This window comes from Triticum aestivum, chromosome 4B (genome assembly GCF_018294505.1).
Source record: "Triticum aestivum cultivar Chinese Spring chromosome 4B, IWGSC CS RefSeq v2.1, whole genome shotgun sequence".
NCBI classification, from domain to species: Eukaryota; Viridiplantae; Streptophyta; class Magnoliopsida; order Poales; family Poaceae; genus Triticum; species Triticum aestivum.
In genome coordinates, this window is record NC_057804.1 from 284,055,662 (window position 1) to 284,065,011 (window position 9,350).

The window sequence follows — 9,350 nt, forward strand, 5'->3', positions numbered from 1 at the left end:
CACTATATGATGCTGACAAGAAGCACAAATACAATATGGTAAAGAGAGCATGACAAAGAAAAGAATAACACCCATAACCAAAACAAGATGAGGCCAATCATGATAAAACCCACAAGAATTGGATGAGGTCAAGTTGATATATTGCCAAATTGGGACATGTTACATCAGGGGTGTTACATGGCGCTCTCACGATCACCTTCTCCAGGGCTTCCAGATTGAGTATAAGTGACTTGTCGACGGCGGGAGCAGCCGCCGGAGGCGAGCTGGACGAAGGCGCATGTTTGTTCCCCTTATCCTTTTTCGCTGGCACCATGGTAGTGGAAAGGGGGAAGAACTCAAGATGGATTGGAGGCGAAAGCAGAGGTTCGAGGCGGAAAAGGGAACAAGAAGTGCGCAGGCGGCAAAGGGAGGATCACTGTGTACAAGCCTCGTGGCCGCCTAGCCAGGCGCATAATGAGGGAGCATGGGGAAGCGAAGGCGCCCACGTCCAATCAACCGCCACGCGGTTCCCAAGGCCGCAAGCTGATGGGGCCCGCAGCGCTCCACACTTGCCCCTTCGTTTCTCCACTAAGCCAAGTCCGAGCGTGCCTTGGGCCCGGGGGCTACTGTCGGTGTTCTGGGAACGGGGGTCCCCAGACTTGCCTACCTGCCGCTTGCGGCGTGGCTCGAGTGGTGGCCCAGTACGACCCATCTTCATCAGCGCAAGACTCAAGACCCTCGCGAGGGGCCAAGCCTCGCGGGGCGGACGACACGAGGCTTCCTCAGGAGCGGCCTCGCCAGGAAGACTCGCGAGGAGGCAGAGAGATAAAGGCAGGGTACCTCGTGAGGTACTCGTGACGCAAGCCATGACGATCGAGACCAGGCGGGTGCCGGCCTGCGCAGTGTCTTTGTTTCCTCTTTGGTGCAATGGGGGCAAGCACAGGCGTGGAGTACTGAGGCATTAGGCAACGGTGCCATTTCAGTGCAACGAGACCAAGACCAGCAGAGCGGCAGGATGGAGGTCATCGTGGAGCCCAAGACGGAGTCATCGCTAGTGCCTTTGACAGCTGAAGACCAACTTTAGTCAGGATAACTTGTATTAGATATTCCCCTTCAAAATGGCCGTTGTTGGCGCCCTTCCCGCTCAATATTTGGGAAGAGGGCCAGGGCCTCTATAAATAGGGATAGCCACCACCACAGTAGGGGGCATCTCATCAAGTCCTCATTAGATCCATAGGCGATCGAGCTCACCCAAGTAGTTCATCGCACCAGCTGAAGAACACCTCTCGCGAGGCTGTTCATCCTTTTTACTGTTCACCATCAGCCCCCGAGGCAATCAACCACACCACACACTGGAGTAGGGTATTACACCGCAATGGTGGCCTGAACCAGTATAAATCTTGTGTCCCTCGTGTTGTTCATCGTTTAGCTTAGATTCTCACAAGGAGATCGGACTTGGATCGGTAGGGGGGAGATCTTCATGTGCACCCCCGAGTTCGAACCTTAAGGGTCTGTCGGAACCCAACATCCGACTCCGTGAAGGGATTGACAACCCCTTTATTGTGTTGGTTGCGAGTTCTTTGTTTGTTTGTGTAGGTGCGTGGGACTTTTGAGGAGCCTCCTACTAGATTGATACCTTGGTTCTCAAAAACTGAGGGAAATACTTACGCTACTATTGCTGCATTACTCTTTCCTCTTCAAGGAAAACCAATGCAAGCTCAAGACATAGCAAGCATCAGAAGCCAGCAGGTTGGTTACAGCCATTGCCAATACCAGAATGGAAGTTGGATAAGCTAGGCATAGATTTTATCACAGGATTACCGAGGAATCGTTCAGGCTATGACTCGATATGGGTTGTAGTCGATCGATTGACGAAAGTAGCTCATTTCAGCCTAGTGAAGACCACTTACAGCAGTGCTAAGTTGGTAAAGATATACATGACCAGGATCGTATGTCTGCATGGAGTTCCGAGGACCATTGTATCAGATAGAGGAACCTAGTTTACCTCAAAGTTCTAGAATCAGTTGCATGAGACTTTGGGTACCAGGCTAGAGTTTAGTGCAACCTTTCATCCACAGACAGATGGACAGACCGAGAGAGTCAATCAGATTCTGGAGGACATGTTGAGAGCTTGTGCGCTAGACTATGGATCTAGTTGGGACGACAATTTTCCATATGCAGAGTTCTCTTACAATAACAGTTATCAAGCCAGTTTGAAGATGGCCCCTTTCTAAGCTTTGTACGGAAGGAGGTGCAGGACACCATTGTTATGGGATGAAGTTGGAGACCACCGGCTATTTGGACCAGATTTGATTAAAGAGTCTGAAGAGAAGGTTAACCCGATTCGCGATAGACTCAAGGTAGCCTAGTCCAGGCAGAAGAGCTATGCGGATTCAAAACGCAAGGAAACAGTTTACGAAGTTGGAGACAGAGTGTATCTTCGTGTGTCCTCACTTTGAGGATTTAAGCATTTTGGAGTTAAGGGAAAGTTAGCACCACGTTTTGTGGGACCATAGAAAGTTTTGGAATGTATGGGAGAAGTTGCTTACAAGTTGGAATTGCCATAAGGATTGTCAGGAGTTCATGATGTGTTCCACGTATCCCAGTTGAAGAAGTGCCATGCAGAGATGGCCGATATCCCTCTGAGAGATACAGTACCATTGGAAGTGATTTAGTTGGATAGCGATTTGACCTACGAGGAGAAGCCAGTGAAGATTCTTGAATTTGCCAGCCGAGTCACACACAACAAGGTTATCAAATTTTGCAAAGTTCAGTGGAGCCACCATACGGAGGATGAAGCCACCTGGGAACGAGAGGAAGACCTATGGAAGGACCACCCTCACCTATTTTCTAGCCAACCCGAATCTCGAGGGCGAGATTCATCTTAAGGGGTTAGGTTTGTAACATCCCAAATTTTCAATTTGGAATGTTATACATTAGATCATCATTGCATATCATACTTTATTGCATTTTGGTTGATCCTAGAAATTCTACGCAACTCAAGGACCCACGGAGAGAGTTGGGGATTCCGTTATTTTCATATTTGAGTTTTCTCAAATTTTGAAAAGAGGATTGTTTGATTTAAATTATTTTTCTCTCCTAATATTTCCAATATGAAAATAAAAGAGAGGGGATAAAATGACTTTCCCAAAATAAAGAAATATTGGAGATTAAATATTCAAATCAAATAAGAATTGTATTAGATGTTTTATCGCTATTTTATTTGAATTAGGAAAAAAATGCGTTTTCCAAAATTGCTCTAGAGGCCCAAAACAATGTTCACTTTGTCCGCTATATTCTTAGAGGACAGGGAAAAATTATTTCAGGATTTTTGGAGTCCGTTTAGTATTTATTTTCTTCGTTTTTCTACGCGAAATTGTTTTAAGAAAAGTCAACCGACCTTTATAACCCGCGACGCCCGAGCCACGGAAGCCACCAGCCCACCGCGCCAAAATCCTAACCCTAACCCGCCGCCAGCGCCGCCGGACACCGCCGCTGGACATCGCCACCGCCCTCGCTGCCACACGCGCTAGCCGCCACCCGCCCCGCCGCCCGCACAACCGCCCGCCGCCGACGGAGTTGCCCGCCGCTGCCGCCGTCCCGCGGTAGCCGCCAGTTTTCGCTGGAAAACCGTTCGTTATTTTATTAGAAACCATTTTTTTAGAAACCCTCTGTTATTTTATTTTAGATCGGTTTTTATTTTTTTTCCCGGTTTAGTTATTTAGCGAACGCCCGTTCATATGTTCATTTTAACGAACGGTTTTCACCCGTTAGCAGCAGATAGCGAATGTTCATTCCTTAGCATGTTCATTAGTTTTTCTTTTTCTAGGGTATTTCCGCGATTATTTTCGATCGCGATTTCTGCCCTGATTTTCGTTTTAGTTTGTCTTTTCGCTCGTTTATTGGAATCAGGCGATTCAAGCGCCTAGATCTTCATCTCGAAGCCCTCTTTATGTTTAATCAACTTCAACAAGATTTTGGTATTGTAAAATTTGACTTCAGTCTAGATTAGTAAACGGATCTTGTTTCTTTTGCAGTTTGAGTTTCGTTGCTTCGTTTGATTTGATTCTTTTTGCAAACCGGAGTTCTTAAGTTGAACTTTCCTGTTCGATCTCTTATTTGAGTTTTACCCGTGCTTCTAGTTGAGTGCTTATTGTATGCTTGTTTGTTTGCGATAGAGTACCCGGAGTGCGAAGCATGCTACTACGAGTCTCTAGGTTTCATGGATCATCAGCAAGGCAAGTAACACTTTGATCATACCTCTTTACTACCCAGTTTTATTGCATTAGATCAATCCCCAAACAATTGCATGGTTAGGATCTGATTAATATGTGGGTTTTGGGAAGTAGATGATGAGGTAGAACCTATTTCCCTGTTTATTATCAAACCTTTGGCAGTTACTTCTACGATGCTTATATTGCTATGCTATGCTTGTAGACGTGGTTTGGGTGAGTGTATCCATGACAGATCTGAGTATTGTTAATTAATGGTTTACTTAAGGTGGCTACTTAAATACACATAAACAGGGAGTACCCAGTGGTTGTCAGGGCACCTGGAGAATCCAGTGTTGTCCTAGGATATCCCGGAATACCCGTGTGATCATCCTATTGTCTGCCACCCAGGCTCAAAGGGATCATGAGATTATTCATGCTGGAAACTTCCGTGTGTAGCCACAAGCTAATATGGGCTCTAGCATAGTTGAGTAAGTTGCATGAAACTCTTGAAGAGGTAGACTAGCAGATGTAGTGGGTTGTAGGTGGTACTGTCTATCCAGAGTAGAGAGTTAATGCTTCAGAAAGACTGTGTCTCGAATCTCCGACCATAGATGTATTCGAGTCTTGTGGGGAAAGTGCGCAAACCTCTATAGAGTGTACAAACTAATCATGGTTAGCCGTGTCCCCGGTTATGGACGTTTTGAGTATCTAGTTCTTGGATTATCAGGTTGATCTCATCACTCTAAATATAACTTGATTGGGTTAATGATGATGTTTAATTGGGATTGAGTTAGAGGAACCTTCTCAATGTTTAACAACCACCATGATAGTTAAATAAAATTTATTCCTTTGTTGTAGGGAAAACTTTGCATTGTGCAAAACAGTAACCATAGAGCTTTCCACCAGCTATATATGCATGTAGTAATAGCATTTATTCTGTTCATTACTCTATGTGTTACATTGCCAGCATATTCCATGTGCTGACCCATTTCGGGCTGCAACATTCATGTTGCAGACTTTTCAGACGACGAGTAAGGTGCCATAGGTCGCTGTCTTTCACTCAGTGATGTCGTTGGAGTTGATGGACTCATTTTATCTTCCAAGCCTTCCGCTGTTATCGTATTTAGATGGCCTTAAGCCATATTATTGTAATAAGTTCTCTTTTGAGACATTCGATGTAATAAGTGTGAGACTGAAACTCTGTTATAAATCCTCAAGTACTGTGTGTGTCAGCATTACCGATCCAGGGATGACACTGATGCACAGAGACTAGATTGTTTGAGGTCTGGTCGCTACAGCACCATAGGATAGCACCAATAATAAAACATGAAACTCAAACCAATCATGATCATCAATCAACCCATAGGACAAAACGGATCTACTCAAAGATCATAGGATAGCCATACATCATTGGGAAATAATATATAGCATTGAGCACCATGTTTAAGTAGAGATTACGGCGGCGAGAAGAGGTGTTACACCGCTGCATAGTGGGGGAGAGAGTTAATGATGACGACAGCGAAGTTTTTGGTGTAGATCATCATCAAGATGATGCCCTGGCGTCGTTCCAACGCCACCGGGAGAGAGGGGGAGAGAGCCCCACTCCTTCTTCTTCCATGAACTTCCCCCTAGATGGGAGAAGGGTTTCCCCTCTAGTCCATGGCCTCCATGGCGTCGGAGGGGCGAGAGCCCCTCCGAGATTTGTTCTCTCTCTCTCTGTTTCCTTCTATTTCTATGCTCCCGGATTCTAGCCTTTCACGGTTTCTTAGATTCCCCGAGATTCGTAACTCCGATTGGGTTGAAATTTTAACACGATTTTTATCCGTATATTAGATTTCTTGCGGAAAAAGAAGGGAACCAACCGCCTTATGGGGCGACTACAAGGGCCCAGGGCACACCCTACCCCCTGGGGCATGCCCCCTGCCTTGTGGCCACCTCGGGCATCGTCTCACGTTGATTCTTTTTCCCAAAAATCACATATACTCCAAAAAAATCTCTATAAGTTTTTATCGTGTTTGGAAACCATTTGATATGGATTTTCTATGAAACAAAAAACATGCAACAAACATGTACTAGCACTGGACACTGGATCAATATGTTCGTCCCAAAAATAATATAAAAAGTTGTCAAAAGTATATGTGAGTTCTAGAATATTGGCATAAAACAATAAAAAATTATAGATACGACGGAGATGTGTCAACACCCTTCGTCGATCACCGTCACCGCCCCATCCCTGCACCACACCGTCCTAGCACTGCCCGCCAGCGCCTGGACCGCCGATTCGACCGGTCTGGTCCGGTTCCGCTAGAACTGGCCCGGTCCACCAGGCCAGTGCTAAACCGCTGGCCTATGCTCGATTTTTCCTAGATTTGTACCGATCATCCCGTTGAGCCCAATGTGAGCGACACCGCCCTATCCCTCACCCTGAGCGGCGGATACTATTTTGCGCTCGCTCTATTTTCTTCAAAAGCGACCAAGTCTTTGACAGAAAATATCATCATGATTGCACTTTGTCATGCTTGTATCTTGGTAATCGTGCATCAGATGGAAATGATTTATATATGGATGTTTTTCTACTCTTCGTGATCTTAATGATGATGCCATTTTCATGCCTATTAGAGAGCATATACATGTCATAATATTCATTGGAAAACTGCATGCTGATATTAACTACAGAAAACCGATAAAACATTCAAACTTGCCATGATGGTTGCCACTAATCCTTTGCAAATATGCATATGATTCCTTGATGTGACTTGTTATATGCAATGTGTAAATTGCTGCTATGCCCTTGCTTACAATATAAAGTTGTTGTAGAATGTCTTTTTCTTGCTCTTAAGTTGCCATCATGCTAAGTCTGTAAACCTATTAATAGCATGTTACATTTTCAAAAATCATTGTAAATAATCTATGCATCATCTGAATTTGTGCCAATCGAGTAAATTGGAGAACGTCATGTCCATAGTATGCACATATCAATTTCATAAATATTAAAATTGCTATGCTTGTTGTTATGTGTATCCCTCATCAACATCATAATGTTACTGTTTTGCAACTCCAGTTTTTCACTGTGAGGAATCTATAGCAGAACATTGCATTTTGCATGGATCATAGTAAATTAACTATCATGTTTATTGTCGGTGCAACAAACATTTATGTTTTCCTCCCGGACTCATGCACAGGCGTGTTGTCAATCATACATCAAGTATCTATGCATGGCACAAGATAAGCTAGAGAAACCGCTCTTCGTGAGATAAAGAAGAGCATTAAGAACACCAAGTTAACGGGAGATCACCTCAGGAAAGCCTCCCTTGCCAGGCAGGAGAGCCCGGCCGGGTCGAGATTGCACCTGAGGGGCAATACCAAATCACCCCGGCAAGGCTCCCAGGGCCGTTAAACTCACAGCCTGCCAAGATCCTTGCAGGGAGGCTTTCGCCAATACGCCACCGCTCCACCTCATCACACGCCGAACACTAATCAATGTGGTGTCAAGTTCTCAAGTGGCAAGGTGGATCCTGTCAGGCACGTGGCAACATGCTAGAGAAGAGATTAGCTTTATTGACACCTGTCCAGATGGCGTGTCACGCTAATAAGGAGAAGAAGAATAAGCCGCATGACAGGCTTGCCGGGCTTCAACCTCACCATGACACCTAGTGCATTTAATGCACTTTATCCTAACTGCCAGAGTTAGGTATGATATCACTGTTAGATATCTAATCATACCAAAATGACCGTTTTGCCACTATGGTCGCCCCTTTAGCTATAAAAGGAGGCCCAAGGCATCCTAGCAAAAGGCTTGAACTTTAGATCTCACAAAACTTCTACGCGCATGCTGCTCTTACCGAGGCACCCTTGCCAGGCTTGAGCACGCCGTGCCTTCATGTTCCTCCAGATCAATTCACCACAGCAGGAGTAGGGTTTTATGCTGCAAAGCGGCCCGAAACTGGGTAAAAGAAAGTTTTCCATCGCCGCACTGCCCCTTCATTTCTGCTCTTTGTGCAATGTGACCATCCCCTTGCCAAACCACAAAGGGGCACCCCTTCCCCATAGGTGATCATGCTTCCATGCCGACATCTTTGGTGCGCCAGGTAGGGCACATCGCTTGCGTGAACCTGAAGCTGTAGCCAGCACGTGATCTTCATCAACATCTACTCCACTGATGGCTCCCAAGAAGAAGAGCGGCGCGGTGGTACAACCATCCACTTCAAAAGCTCTACCGCCCGCGGTTGCATGCGCCGCAAGCACCACCAGGGTGGCGGGTGGAGTGAATGCTGTGGGCGGCACTACCAACACCTATGGTGCGTCCGTCAACCCCGCCGTGACTGGAGCAAGAACCGGGGCCGCTAGCATGGCCCTGCTCCCCTAGACTTCTGGTGAGCATGGTCATATCGGTGCGGGTCAAGGCGATGCCCAGCTTTCGCCTCCCCGCCGGGCCAGTGAGCGCAACTAGCGCAGTGTCGACGCCCACTCCAGTGCAAGCCAAGATCCATTGGCCGCACCAGCCAGAGGGGCGATGTCAAAGCACGTGCCTTGTCCCACACTAGGTGAGTGTGACAAGACCCCGAGCGGCGCCGTCAATGCACAACGACCGCGTACGCATGGGAAAGGCCTAGCTGATCAAAAGCTTGGCCTTCAAGAATACCTTCGGCCTCGCCCAGACTGCCCTGGTGATTGGTCCAAGATGGCAGGAGCACAACAACGCTCCATCTGGCTTGTCCAGGAATCAAGCACTGTCGCGCTCTACCTCCCACGCCATGCCAGGGATGGTGGTGGAAGCAATGGCCATGGCTCAGCTGTTGCTAAAGTTCCCCCCAGTAATAGACAAGATGCATGAATGGAGAGCTACCATCCAAAGTCTCATTGGGTTTGCTGAAGCCAACAAATCACCTCGTGCGGAGCTTCGTGGTGCCCACAGGCGATGCCGGCAACCCTCGCTGGTGGCCAAGTTGAGAGGACTTCACCCACAGCACAGTCCCCTCCGCAACAGGTGATGTCTACTACGCGACCTTCTTCTTGTAGATGTTGTTGGGCCTCCGAGTGCAGAGGTTTGTAGGACAGTAGCAAATTTCCCTCAAGTAGATGACCTAGGGTTTATAAATCTGTGGGAGGCGTAGGATGAAGATGGTCTCTCTCAAACAACCCTGCAACCAAATAACA